The sequence below is a fragment of the Macrotis lagotis genome, chromosome 1 (assembly GCF_037893015.1).
Source record: "Macrotis lagotis isolate mMagLag1 chromosome 1, bilby.v1.9.chrom.fasta, whole genome shotgun sequence".
Lineage (NCBI taxonomy): Eukaryota > Metazoa > Chordata > Mammalia > Peramelemorphia > Peramelidae > Macrotis > Macrotis lagotis.
In genome coordinates this window covers 666722745-666738792 of record NC_133658.1, presented here as the reverse complement: position 1 = coordinate 666738792, position 16048 = coordinate 666722745, and positions in this window count along the sequence as shown.

Sequence of the window (16048 nt, the reverse complement as noted above, 5' to 3'; positions counted from 1 at the left end):
TGTATAAACTTGTCAAATGCATGTTAAACTAAATACAAAACTGTGACTGTCAATTAAGAATATATTCTGCAGTAGGCACTAGGGAATAGAAAAATGACACAATCCTTTCCTTGATAGAAACAGACCCTGCTTTATCATCTTTAGCAATATTAACAGATAATACTCACTTTGTTGCTATTTTTAAAAAGGAGGCATAATAACTTACCCTCCCACTATCCCAGATTTAGCTAGATGTTGAGAAAAATTGGTTCCTGACAGTTCATGTTCCTTTGAAAATGCCCTTGATTCAAAACTATAATATGCAATGAATCACTGATAGGATTAAGGTGGATTTCTGTCATGAATAGGGTAGGAGCCCTTGATTCAAAACTGTTGTTTTTTTCCTTTGATAAAGGGGACATCCCTATGGACTTTTAGATCTTGCAGAACTATGAAAATTAGATATTTCTCCTAACCCTCTGATATAAGAAACATACAAGAAGACCATGACATCAAGGAGGTGATGTCACAACAAGCACATGAATTGGATTTGAGTGAGAGGCTAAGTCATGAATCTCACTTTCTCCTCCAGAACCATCTAAGTCCAGTGACCAGATATGAATCAGGGTGACTGGAAATGGTCCTGAATGTGAGAAAATCAGGGTTAAGTGATTTACCCAAGGTCATGCCACTGGTAAATATTGAGATCAAAAATGAATTCAGGTCCTCCTGACTTCAGGGCTGGCATTCTATCCACTGTGCCAACTAGCTGCCCTATCTCACTGAGGCTCCAATAAAAAAAGTAGATAAGGTTTGAAGACTAATGATATGGATATTCTGCTTTCTTCCCTGTTGAGTAAGAACAAAACCCAGTTCAGTTCTATGTTCTCTCCCTCACTGTCTGCATATTTCATCCAAAGAAGCAGTGTTTGGTTCTTCTACCAAAGTTCCAGTGATTGCATTGTAGACTTCATTGAGTCTGGGACAATTTTTGTATGATAATGAATTATTATTTTCCTTTCAAGTATAATAATAAAAGTAATTTCATTTATTAATAATGATGATGATGATGAATGATAATAGCTAGTATTTATATAGCACCTACTTCGTGTCAAGTATTAAGCTAAACCTTTTACAAATATCTCATTTGATCCTCACAACAACTCTAGGCCATGAGTTCTATCATTATCCTCATTTTACAATGAAGGAAACTAAGGCAAGCAGAAGTTAAATGATTTGCCCATGTCACATCACACAGCTAGTAAGGGTCTGAGGTAGAGTTGTTAAAAGTTATCACAGGTTTTACAACTTTAATTAGGGTAAGAATTCTTAATTAAAGGAATCATGAAAGATAAACTAGAAATTTTTCAATTCATAAAATTAAAAAGTGTTTGTATAAATAAAGTGCATTAAAATGGAATTATAAAAGAAAGAGCAGAGTGGAGAAAAATAGTTGCACTAAGTATCATTAACATAAGTCTGATATAAAATATATAAGAAATTGATACAAATTTATACTACCAAACATTATTATTTAATAATAGTGGTCAAAGGGCATGACAAAAGTTTTTAAAATGGAGACAGAGGAATCAAAGATGACTCTGAAATTTCAATTCTATATGACTTGGGAGACATCCTCTAGAGATAAAGGAAATTCAGGATACTGAAGGAAAATTAATTTAGCTTTAGATAAGACAGCTGTGAAGTATTGGTGGGATATTTAGTTAATGATAGAGATGTCCAGCAGAGAATTTACAACATAGGAATAGAATCACAGAACCACAGAACCAGAAGAGATCTCAGCAATTCTTTTGTCCAAGTATAACTGAACAAATTATCTCTTCAAAATATTGGAGAAAGAGTCAATCAGATTTTCTTTAATATACCTTATAAAGGGGTGTTCATGATATTCCTAAGCTTAGAGTAGTCCATTTCACTTTGGGAATTTTCTATTTGGTAGGATTTTTCTAACATGCCTAAACTTTCCTTTTTCAAATTTCTACTCTAAGAGCAGAACTAGGAGCGGCTAAGCACAATAAATCTATTCCTTCTTCTATGAGATGAAGCAAATATTGTCAGATGTGGTTAATTATTTTTATTTACTTAATTTGAATTCTTTATTAAAAACAGCAAGGCATAGCTGCCCTTAAGAGTCAGGAAGAGTTGGATTCAAGTCTTTCTAATGCTAGCTATGTTAAGTTGTTTAAGTCACTTAAATTTCTCATTGTTCCAGGCAACATTCTTAGACTATAATTTACAAAAAAAGTTGTGTATTTGTATTAATAAAAGTTCTTTGCCCCAATAAAATCACAGGTATAAAAATAAAGAGAATAAAGTGATTTTTATAGGGGAACAATATGATTTTTTAGAAAGACCTTTTTCTTTAAAGAGACATTGACTTACATACCACTGAATCTCTTCAAGTTAAAGAAAAATTGACACATGTTGGGATGTCATGGAATATGCTCAACTTTGAAGCATAGGTTGACTAGAGGAGTTGAGAGATACTTTCCAACTCTAGGAATCTACATATCTCTAAGTCTAAGGAATCCAAAGAAAATCTATAATATTTATCTACTTAAAGAAAACTCAGATTTCTTTATTGAGATAGTTCCATTGCAATTTCAGTTTAACGTGTCATATTCTTTCCCAAAAAATGAAATAATTCCTAATCATATGTTCAATTATTGCATTTTCTTTTTATGTGGGTAGTAAAATATGTTTCAAACTGTATTTCTAGTATCAGTCTTCTTTAACTTCATTCTAAGGCTGTCAGTCACAAGTTTTTGATGCCAAATTGCTTTGCCTACTTTAAATCTCAAAAAAAGAAAAAGAATCTCATAGTACCTCTTCCCTCAGCTATTATGGAAAGTCTTCCTTGATCATCATATGGCTCTACCCAGTTAGTATCTCCACTGAACTCATTTGGGAAATAATTGGAATGCTGGGTCCAATTAAATTACTTATATTTACTTACATTTTAAAGCCATTTGGACAAGATAAAGTTCAAATATGAGCTGCCTAAAAAAACATGCATTAAAAAAAAACAGAAAAAGCCCTAGAGACAAATTAACATTAGCATTAAAAAAAAGATAATTTATCACGAGAAATCAGTGGGATGAGAACACTGGAAGATATACTACTTGCAAATTAAAAACTAAAAGAAATATGATGGATATTCTGTTTCAGTATGATTCCCCCTTGAATGTGCCTTAATCTTCCTCTCAACTTAAGTCACACTTTTTTTCCCCTAAGCAAATGATCTATCTAGTGATTCAGAGAAGTTGAATAAACTAACTCCATTGGAGAAGAGACTAATCTAAATTTGTATTATAGAAACAATACCTTAAATGACTGCTTATGTATAAACATACCATTTTTCCTAACAAACTTAAAGAATAAAATCAAGTTTTCATCTGTTTTTTGAACTCTTTCACTTAAAAATTGATTACTATAGTTGCAATTCTAGAAGCCTAAAATGCTGTTCCAATAAAAGAACAAATTACCAAAGCAAGAACATGTTAGAAGTGGATTGAAAAACCTCTCTGGGGTGCTTTGAAACTATAAGAGCTGGAAAAAAATTGTTTATGTCATTTGAAACATAACTACAGCTGGTTTGCATCAAAGGAAAAGGTCATAAAAATGTGCTAATAGTTGAGCATAGAATATCTAAAAGATGTACACCATACTCTGAACAGCAACATTCACTTTCAAAATAGGTTTCTAAGATATCCTGTTGTTTGACATTGTCTTCTTAGTGTGAAAATGTTTTGAGAATTTTAAGAGCAAAAGATAACAATGTTTCTATCTTTAAAAATTCAAGAGCCTTCTTCAATTTTACAGCTGTGTATGATTAAGAATGTAAATATGCTCTGGAGACTAATTCCATTTTCAACTTGACAGCTTTTGAATCACCTCCCCTGAGATACAATTCTAGTTAAAATAATGGGGCTTGGTGACAATCAAAAGTCATTTTGGAGCAACTAATAAAGGTAAGTTGCATAAAGGATGTGAGAGGGACAATGTGTATTATAAAAAGAGATTGATATCCAAAATACTCTGAAAATGTAGGCCCCATTTTCTTTATTTAAAGACATTTGGAAGAGCTGATGTGTAGTCAGGAAGTTAGGACTTCTCTGTTTTTCACTTTCTGGGAAGAGAAAAATGTTAAGCTTACCTTCCAATAATAGCAACTAAGACTCCAAATTCTGTTATGGCACATAAAATAGCTTTCACTTAAAGAGACAGTATTTTTAATGTTCTAAGTGGAAGAAACTGGTTATGGTTATCTAAATTTGAAACACTTTTCCAACCTGGAGATTCCTCACTCAGATTTTCTGATAATGAAATTTACAACTACTTCTCTTTAAAAACAGAGTACTAAATAAGCTATTTAATTATTAAGTCAAAAAATAATCATAAAGAATCCGTTTCAAACTGGGATCAGTAAAATAAGTAGCCTAAAGCCCTTTGTGTATCAAATGAGATGGAGTGAGTCACTGAAAATGATGTTTACTTGTAGGATTGATCCTGATGAAATTTTTTTAACCTCCCAAAATATATATATATATATATATATATATATATATATATATATATATATATATATATACACATGAACACATGCATATTTAATACATATAAAAACTACATTGATGAATCCTTATCAATATGATCAAAGAATTGACAACTGAAAATAAAAGCTGTCACACAACCAAAATTTCCACTTGTGAGTATTAATTCATGATAACTAGAAACATCTGATCATCAAAATTAAATTATGATCTATCTGGTGACTACCCAAAGATTAAAATTCTTTATTTTTATATTCCAACCTTACAATCTATATTTTCCTATATTCTAATTGTTCTGGAACTTTATTGATAAAGGTATTCCATGATTCAGAATCCAACCTGACTTTGCCCATTTTTTCTCACTTTTGTCCATGCCCTCCCATAAATTCAACACAAAAAGTACATCAACATTGCAGGAGTCATCCTCAAATTCTCCTTACATGAAAAGAATACCAGCGGAGCATGTGGATCATGTATTTCTCATCATGTAAAGGTTCCTTCTTCTCTTTGTATCATAAACCTCCTTGACAATATTCTGTTTAATACCATTTCCCCTTTATAATTCTTTATTTATAATAGGTCTCAAGCTTCTCATGCCTATCACATGCCTCTCTATTGCCTCATAGGGAATCTTCAACTTTAGTTCCTTGGAGAACTGAGTGTTTCAGAATTTGTGCCAGAAAATATCATTGATAGGCCTTTTTAAAAAAATAATTTCGTTTCTTTTCTGTTTTACTTTACTGAACTTTCTCTTCCTCCTTACCTAGCATTAGAGAAGACCACTGTTTGACACAGATTTATAAATATATGCAAAATTGTATTAAGCATACTTCTACTTATCAGTTCTTTCTCTGAAGATAGATGACATCTTCCGTCATAGATTCTATGTAATTGACTTGATTTTAATAATACCCAGAATAACTTAGTTGTTCACAATTTTTCTAAGAACAATATTGCTGTTACTATATATACAGCATTCTCTTGGATCTGCTCATTTCATCCATCTTATTTCAAAAAAGTCTTTTGATGTATGTCAATCAGTACATCGTGTCTTATATAGCACAACAGTATTTCATCACAATCATATACTACAACTTATTTAGTCATTTCCTACTTGATGGGTATCCCTCAATTTCTAATACTTTGCTACCACAAAGAGAGCTGCTATAAGTATTTAATTTATTTTTACTTTATTTTCAATTCAGGGAACCAAACAAACAATTCCATACCATTCCATGCCAGCCTATTGGCATTTGTGGATATTACAATAGCCAATGAGAAGACTCAGGGCAGACCCATTGCCAATGTTATATCAACATTGTTGGCTGTGTTCTCACTGTTCTAAGAGATGGTAACAGCTCTTAGCAACTATGTAAGACCAGATCATGGAATAACTACACAAGATGGGGATCAAATTCCACAGGACTAGCTACTGAACCCAAGACTGTTGACATTAGAAAAAACCTTGTCAAATCTTTGTTAGCTAAGATATCATTCATTAGAAAGTCAATCAAGGACAATATGGAAGACCTTTAAAGCTGCATACTACAAGCCAAATTGCATTGCTCTTCCTCCTCCAGAGAGGGCCCAAACTGCATCCTTAATGGTTTTTGCTGATATAACAATGGCTAATGCAAAAACTCAAGGGGGATGGATTGCTACGGATCTGTCTTGTCAACCCTGTGGGTTATGTTTCCACAACTTTATGAAATGGTCACAACATTAAAGAGTTTCATATAACCTGACCAAAGAACAGCTACTCAGGACAGAATATGAATTCCATGGACAGTTGCTAGAGAGAAGATTGTAAAGTCATCATTGGCACTTGGATATTATCTCATCAGAAAACCAAGCAAAATCTTCATTTAAATGACTAAATGATACCTTTTTAGCATCTATAAGGTCAGGCATTCCTGCAGTCAGTGTAGATCTTGACCCTGCCCTTGATTTTAAAGAAACAACTAATTGGCTTGCACTTCAAAAGTTAAAGCTGTCTATCATCCATGGTTTGCTTGAACTTGAAGGGAAGAAGTCTGAGGGCCCAAATGGGGTGGCCTTCAGAATGCAATTTAAATTAGTCTCTACATACTCAGAGATTATGCCATATATGATCATGCAAGCCTAGAAATCTGAAGGCTTATCTACAATGCTTTCAACTACGGGGAAAGAGATAAATATTTTCCTTCAAGTAGAACAAAACATGGGGATAAGTTCGCATATCTTAAGGTATTACAGCTTCTAGGTTCTGAATATAGCACCAGCAAAATTTCCTTATCTCTGCAAAGTTGGCAATGTGCAAACGCAAGGCAGAGCATACATTTGGCAACCACCAAATCACAAAGGAGTCACTATCAAGAATTATGGATGCAGAAACAAAAAAGGCAAAAGCAAAACCACCTTTTAAGAGAAAAGCAATAATACAAGATGACAAGAAAGCACTGAAAAAAGTTTTTAGTACAAGAGGATGGCAGTCCAAGGAACTCAGTATTTCATAAATCTGGCTGAAGAAACGCTGAAATGGTTTATGGAAGCCAAGAAGAACCAAATCAATGCTCACTAAACTAATCAGGAAAAAAAGTCAAACAAGAACCCTATAATGCATCAATATCTTTCTGGTTGCTGTAAGACCAGGTATTACTGAGATCATGGATTTGGACCCAGCCCTTGACTTTAAAGAAACAGTGAACTGGTTAACATCCCAAGGCCTGAAATTGTCCATCATTAAAGCTATATTTGAACTTGCAGAAAAAAAGAATCTGTATACCCAACTGGATCTGCTTTTATTATCACAAAACTCAGAGATGATATCAAGTGTAATAATGTGAGCATTCATCAATGAGTGTCTAACTCATGCCTCAATGTTACCAGGCATGGGGAATAAGATAGAAATTCTCCAGACAGAGAAAAATCTTCAAGAGTGATATGGTGACAAATTCCCCTATTTAAAGATTCTACAACTGTGATGATCTTGCTTGGACCAAATTTCCAGACCTTTGCAAAGTTGCAAACATGCAAAAGCACAAAACATTTCACAATTACCAGACCACAAAAGAATCACTTTCCGAAATGGCAGATATTGATGTAGAAGAAACAGCTACAAAACCACCACTCAAGAAAATGTCTATGTTCTATGAAGACAAAAAGGTTCCATGGAGAAAAAATAGGGTGCTATACAGCAAGATTCAATTTAGGGGGCTCAATATTCAAGTTATTTGAGATCATGCAACTCAGAGGAAATGACACTAGTGCACAGGATACTATCTAAGAGGGAACATGACAGTCATGTCAACCACTCAACTCTGGCAAAAGAACCAGAGTAACTAACCCCAACACTATCATCACATCAAAAAGAAGCAGGAAAAGAGTACTGCAACTAAGAGAAGAGAATAATGAAAATCAAAGACCATCTGCCTTAAGTACCTTCGAGAAGTGGACAAGTGGAAAGGGAATCACTGAGCAAACAGAGGAAAGATCAGGAATGGAAATCAAAAGCAACAATATCCCAGCTGCCTCATAGCACACTCAAATTTCTCTTAATGAAGATGAGCTAAAAGAAACAGAAGAAGGACCTATCTTTTTTTAAGATTTTATTTATTTCGAATTTTACAATTTTTCCCCTAATCTTGCTTCCCTCCCCACACCCCACCCCAGAAGGTAGTCTGTTAGTCTTTATATTGTTTCCATGTATATATTGATCTCAGTTGAATGTGATGGGAAAGAAATCATACCCTTAAGGGAAAAAACTAAAGTATAAGAGATAGCAAAATTACATAATAACATGATTTTTTTAACTAAAGGTAATATATTGTCTTTGCTCTTTGGTCAAATTCCACAATTTTTTCTCTGGATAGAGATAGTATTCTCCACTCCATAAACTGCAAAATTAGGCGCTGATGGAATGAGAAAGTCCATTGAGGATGATCATCACCCCCATGTTGCTATTAGGGCATACAATGTTCCTCTGGTTTGGCTCATCTTGCTCAACATCAGTTCATGCAAATCCCTCCAGGCTTCCCTGAATTCCCATCCCTCCTAGTTTCTAATAAAACAATAGTGTTCCATGTTATATACATATATATATATATATATATATATATATATATATATATGCCACAGTTAACAGCCATTTTGCATTTGAAGGAGATTCACTTAATTTCCAATTCTTTGCCACAATAAACAGGGTTGCTATGAATATTTTTGTACAAGTGATGTTTTTATACCCTTTTTCATAACTTCTTAAGAGTATAGAATGCAATTCCAAATTATGAATGGTTGGATGGTCACAGTTCCACCAACAATGTATTAGTGTCCTAGAATTCTGACATCCCTTCCAACATTGATCATTGCACTTTCTGGTCATATTGGCCAGTCTGAGAGGTGTGAGATGGTATCTCAGAAATGCTTTAATTTGCATTTCTCTAACAGTTAGTGACTTAGAGAAATTTTTCATATAACTATGGATTGGTTGATATCTTCATCTATAAATTGCTTTTGCATGTCCTTTGATCATTTTTGAACTGGGGAATGGCTTGTTTTTTTTTAAATTAAACTCATTTCTCTGTATATTTTAGAAATGAGTCCTTTGTCTGAAATACTAGTTGTAAAAATTGTTTCTCAATTTACTGCAATTCTTTTGATCTTGGTTACAGTAGTTTTATATGTGCAAAAGCTTTTTAATTTAATGGAATCAAAATTATCTAGTTTGTTTTTAATGATGTTCTCCATCTCTTCCACGATCATAAACTGCTTCCCTTTCCATAGATCTGACAGGTAAACTATTCCTTGATCTCTTAGTTTGCTTACATTATTGTTTTATATGTCTAAATAGTGTATCCATTTTGATCTTTTCTTATTATAGGGTGTGAGGTGTTGGTCTAATCTAAGTTTTTGCATATTAACTTCCAATTTTCTCAACAGTTTTTATCAAAGAGAGAGATTTTATCCCAATAGCTAGACTCTTTGGGTTTATCAAACAGCGGATTGCTATAGTCATTTCTTGCTATATCACCTAGTCTTTTCCACTGACCCATCACTCTATTTCTTAGCCAACACCAGATAGTTTTGATGACTAATGTTTTATAATATAATTTGAGATCTTGTAGGTCTAAGCCACCTTCTTTTGAACTTTTTTTCATTAAATACCTGGAAATTCTCGACTTTTTATTTATCCATATAAATTTACTTATAACTTTCTAACTCATTAAAGTAATATTTTTGGAATTTTGATTGGTAGGGCACAAAACAAGTAGTTTAATTTTGGTAGAATTGTCAACTTTATTATATTAGCTTAACCTATCCATGAGCAGTTGATATTTGCGCAGTTCTTTAAATCTGATTTTATTTGTGTGAGAAGTGTTTTTAATTGTTTTCAAAAAGTTTCTGAGTCTGCCTTGGCAGGTAGACTCCTAGGTATTTTATATTGTCTGAAGTTACTTTGAATGGAATTTCTCTTTCTAGCTTTCTGCTGCATCTTGCTAGTCATATATAGAAATGTGAGGAATTATGAGGGTTTATTTTATATCCTACAACTTTGCTAAAGTTGCTAATTATTTCTAGTATCTTTTTAGATGGTTTTTTGGGATTCTCTAGGTATACCATCATGTCATCTGCAAAGAGTGAGAGTTTTGTCTCTTCCTTACCAATTCTAATTCCTTCAATTTCTTTTTCTTCACTTATTGTTGGAGCTAACTTTTATAATACGATATTGAATAGTAGTGGTGATAATGGGCATTTTATTTCACCCCTGATTTTATTGGGAATGCCTCTAGCCCATCCCTGTTGTATATAATGCTTGTTGATGGTTTTAGATAGACACTGATTATTATTCTGAGGAACAATACATTTATTCCCATACTCTCTAGTGTTTTTAGTAGTGCTGTATTTTGTCAAAAGCTTTTTTCAGCATCTATTGATATGATCATATGATTTTTATCACTTTATTATTTATATAATTAATTATACTAACAGTTTTCTTAATATTGAACCAACCCTAAATTCCTGGGATGAATCCTACTTGATCATAATGTATGATCCTAGTGATAACTTGTTGTAATGGTTTTGCTAAATTTTTATTCAAAATTTTTGCATCTATATTCATTAGGGAGATAGGTCTATAATTTTCTTTCTCTGTTTTAACTCTTCCTGGTTTTTAGGTATCAGCACCATATTGGTGTCATAGAAAGAGTTAGAGGTCCATCTTCACCTATTTTTCCAAATAGTTTATATAGAATTGGAACCAATTGTTCCCTAAATGTTTGATAGAATTCACTTGTGAATCCACCTGGCCCAGGAGATTTTTTCCTTAGGGAGTTCAATGATGGCTTCTTGAATTTCTTTTTCTGAGATAGGGTTATTAAGGTATTTAATTTCCTCTTCATTTAATTTGGGTAATTTATATTTTTGTAAATATTAATCCATTTCACTTAGACTATCAAATTTATTGGCAAAGAGTTGGGCAAAATAATTACAAATTATTACTTTAATTTCCTCCTTATTGGTGGTAAATTCACCTTTTTCATTTATGATACTAGCAATTTGGTTTTCTTCTTTATTTTTTTAAATAAAATTGAACAGAGGTTTATCAATTTTATGAAAAAACCATCTCTTGGTTTTATTTATTGGTTCAATAGTTTTCTTGCTTTCAATTTTATTAATTTCTCCTTTAATTTTTAGAGTTTCTAATTTGGTATTTAATTGGGGGGTTTTAATTTGCTCTTTCTCTAATTCTTAGTTGCATATTTAATTCATTGATTTCTTCTTTCTCTAATGTAATCATGTAAGCATTTTAAGATACAATATATCCCCTGACTGCCACCTTGAGTGTATCCCATAGGCTTTGGTACATTGTTTCATTATTGTCATTATCTAGGATGAAACAATGAATTCTTTCTATAATTTGTTGTTTGATCCGCTCATTCTTTAAAAGGAGGTTATTTAGTTTCCAATTAGTTTTGGGTCTCTATCTCCCTGACCCAATTTGCATGTGATTTTTTATGCATTATACATTTATGCATTTATGTGTTATGAACTGAGAAAGATGTATTCACTATTTCTGTCTTTCTGCAAATGATTATTAGGTTTTTATGCCCTAGAACATGGTCAATTTTTGTGTAAGTGCCATGTACTAAAGGAAAAAACGTACATTCCTTTCTGTCCCCATTCAATTTCCCCCCATAAGTCCATCATATCTAAGTTTTCTAACGATCTATTTACCTCATTAACTTCCTTCTTGTTTATTTTATGGTTAGATTTATTTAAATCTGAGAGCAGGAGGTTGAGGTCTCCCACTAGTAGAGTTTTGCTATCTATGTCTTCCTATAACTCCTTCAACTTCTCCTCTAAGAATGTGGATGCTATACTATTGGCTGCATACATATTTAATATTGAAATTACTTTATTGTCTATGGTACCTTTCAGGAGGATATAGTTCCTTTCCTTATCTCTTTTAACGCTATCTATTTTTGCAGTTGCTTTTTCTGTGATAAAGATTGCTACCCCTGCTTTTTTTTTTTCACTTCAGCTGAAGCAAAGCATATTTTGCTTTTACTTTATTTTTATTTTTTATTTTACCTTTTTTAACCTTTTTTTATTTTACCTTTATTTTACCTTATTTTACCTATATTTTACCTTTACTCTATATGCATCTCTCTCTGCTTCAAATGAGTTTTTTTGTAAGAAGCATATTGTAGGATTCTGGTTCTTAGTCCATTCTGCTATTCACTTACATTTTAAGGGAGAGTTCATCCCATTCACATTCAAAGTTATAATTACTAACTCTTTATTCCCTCCATGTTTTCTTCCCTATGTTTGTATTTTCCTCCCTTTTTTCCACTTTATCCATATTCCCCAATATTTTGTTTCTGAATACCACCACCTTCAGTATGTTTACCCTTCTATATCCAACCCTCCTCCCTTTTCTTTCCCCTTTCCTTTTGCCCTTTCTTCCTTACCTTGTTTTCTGTTAGTTCCCCTTTTCCCTTTTAATACTTGAAAGGTAAGATAAGTTTCTTAACTTAACTGAGTGTATGTATGTTAACTTTAAGCCAAATCTGATGAGAGTAAGATTCAGACGGTTCTCACCTCCTCCCTTCTTCCCCTTTATTGCAAAAGGTCCTTTCTACCACTTAATGTAATGAGATTTACCCTATCCAATCTCCTTCATCCTCCTATCTCCTTACTGTCCCCCTTTTTAAGGAGGTATTGTTTGTAAAGCATTCTGGGTCACAGAGGTCATGAGTGTCCATCACTTCTGGCTTAGTATATTCTCTCTAATAGAGTTACAGTTCTCAAGAGTTATGAGAATCTTTCTCCCAGGTGGGTATATAGCCAGTTTCATCTTACTGGATAGCAGGTTTTTTCCCCTTGACCCTTTTTTTAACCTTTTCATGTGTCTCTTGTGTCTCCTATTTGATATCCAAATTTTCTATTTAGCTCTGGTCTTTTAATCAGGAAATGTTGGAAGACTCCTATTTCATTAAATGTCCATCTTTACTCCTGGAAGAGAAGTCTCAGTTTTGCTGGATAGTAGACTTTTGGCTGCATTCCAAGCTTCCTTTCTCTTCGGAATATCTTATTCCAGGGCCTTAAATCCCTTAATGTTGATGCAGCCAGGTCCTGTGTAATCCTTACTGTGGCTCCTTGGTATATATTGCTTCTTTCTGGCTGCTTGCAGGATTTTCTCTTTTATCTGATAGTTTTGGAATTTGACCACACTATTCCTTGGCATTTTCATTTTAGGATCCCTTTCCAATGGGGATAGATGTATTCTTTTAATAAATATTTTACCCTCTGGTTCAATAATGTCAGGGCAGCTTTCCTTCACTAAATCCTGTAATTTTAAGTCCAGGTTTTTTATCTCTTCAATGTTTTCAGGAAGACTGATAATTCTTAGTTTCTTTCTCTTCGATCTGTTCTTGAGGGCAGTGTTTTTGCTGATGAGGTATTTTACATTTTCTTCTATTTTTGATCTTTTGGTTTTGTCTAATAGAATACTGTTGTCTCATGAAATCATTAGTTTCCACAGATTGCAGTCTTTTTTAAGAGAAGAATTTTCTTCATTTACCTTTTGCAACTCCTTTTCCAATTGGTCAATTTTATTTTTAAAAGAGTTTTCCATTTGATCAAGTGGGGTTTTGAGAGAATTATTTTCTTTTTTTGCATTTGTCAGATTGTATTTTCCAAGGATTTGTTTCCTTATTGCAAGATTTTAATCTTTTATTGGGTTTCTTTTCCCAAATTTTCCAATTATTTTTAAACTCCTTCCTGATCTCCAAGGAAGTCTTTCTGTGCAGGAGTCCAAATCACATTCTCCTAAAAGGTTCTAAACTTCTCTGAGCTAGAGTCTTTACCTTCTAGGAGTTTTTCTATGGACCCCCCTTTTTGCTGGCCTTTCTTCATTTTCCTAACATCTTGTGTTGGGGGTGGGGCTGGTTCATAGATGTTTGGTGTTGGAATCCCTAGAGGCTTTACTCATTGAGTTTAATAAATCCAAGTGGGCCAGCCAATAAGAGATCCTAGAGGTTTTTGCTCATTTGCCTTAGTAATTCCAAGTGGGCCAGCCAGTAGAGAGTGCTAGTTGCTTTCTCTGGAGGTCTGTAACCTTGATTTGAGCCCCTTTCCTTTGACCTGGATACCTTTTATCCTTGAACAATTTGGGCTATGCCCTGGGGTGAGGTAATTACTCTCCCTATCCACAGCTGAGGAGCTCTGCTGCCCATTCCTGTGGGGGTGGGGTGGAGTGGGCTGTCACTCTGTTCTGGGAAAAATTCAGCTTCTAGGAAGCTGAAATGAAAGTATGGAATCTGAGGTCCTCCAGACCAGAGAAGTCCTGCAACTGCAATTCTCCTGCACTGGAAGTCACCCTCCAGCCTTGCCGGTAAGCCCCAGACCATCAGGCCCATAGTCCCCCAGTCCTACAGCCAACACTCCCACAGTCAACACCAGCATGGCTGATCCTAGGCTAATCCAACTCTCACCCTGTCCTGGCAGGGTCTCTGCTCTCCACCCTTGGCTCATCCAAAATCCCTGAAGACAAACCTTGAGGTAGTTGTTCTTTTACTAGCTTCTCTTTTGGGGTTTTGTCTATCAGATTTCTGTTAAAAGGTTTGTTTCATATTATATGTGAGGGAAGATCAGGAGACAGCACAGTGCCTGTCTTTGCTCTGCCATCTTGGCCAGAAGTGAGAGGGACCCATCTTTGAAAAAAACACTTCATAGTTTTGCAGTAAAACTGAGAGAAATGAGGAGATTCAGCCTGAATTGGCAATGCATCCACAGGCACCTCTTATATCTAGTATTGCTAAACCAGAATCAAACCTTTGCCCTATTAACTACATAAGTGCAAGGTCCCAACAATCTACGGGCCCAATTTAAGTAATAACAAGTAATTCACCAGATGAACAGCACAGCAAACTATCAATGCAGCATTTCTCACCACAGCTAATTCTCCTGAACAGTTAGGAATATAGGTTGTTAGATTTCACTTAACTGCCTATATGCTAACAGGACCCAGTGTTCAATACCCTACGGTTGCCAGAATTAAGGAGAAAAAAAATTTAGAATTCTTTTTCATATGTCCATATAGTTTTGATTTCTTCATCCAAAAACTGCTTGTTCCTATATTTGAACATTTATCAATTGGGGAATGACTCATATACTTATAAAATTGATGCAGCTCTCTATGTTTGAGATGTGGGAACTTTATACAACAAATTGGCTATAAAATTTTTTCCACCAATTGTCTGTGTTCCCATTTTGCCTACACTGGTTTTATTCTACAAAATCTTTCTAATTTAATAAAGCCACTGAAAGGCTTTGGTAGCAGGAGAAACTTAGAGTCACTAAAAATAAATTGGCAATTTTCCAATCCTTTTCTCCTGTAATTGAATTATTGGCCCCTTTCTATTTTTATTATCTGTCAAAGATATATACACTAAGAAACTATGTAAATTATACACTCAACTGTCTAGACAACTGTCATCATTTATTCTCTTGACCTTTCCTTATGAATAGATAAGCTAAATTCTTGTGAGTAATCTCATTTAGGAGGCTCTTTAATTTATAGGGAACAATAAAATCAGCACAATACTATGTATGAACAGGAAGATCCAGAGAACATCACCATAATGTCAAGGTTATGAATCAAGTTGGTTAGTGGAATAGTTGTGACCTCTACAGAAAAAGGAAATTCAGAAGTTTTGTAGGGGAACAGGGGAAAAATGGTTTAAGAAGGTATAGAATAGATGACAGTTCAGTTTAGAATATGTTGAGTTTGAAACCTCTATGAAATATTTTGTTTGGAGCCAGGTTGGGAAAGGGCTTTAAAAACTAAATGGGACTTTATACTTGTTCTTAAAGCCTAGAGGGAGCCATTAGAGTGTATTGAGTAGGAAGGCAACATGGTCAGATGTGCTTTTTTATGAATATCACTTTAGCAAGAGGATGTACTGGAGAGGGGAAAGACTTAAATCAGGGAGACCATTTAGGAGCCAACAGCA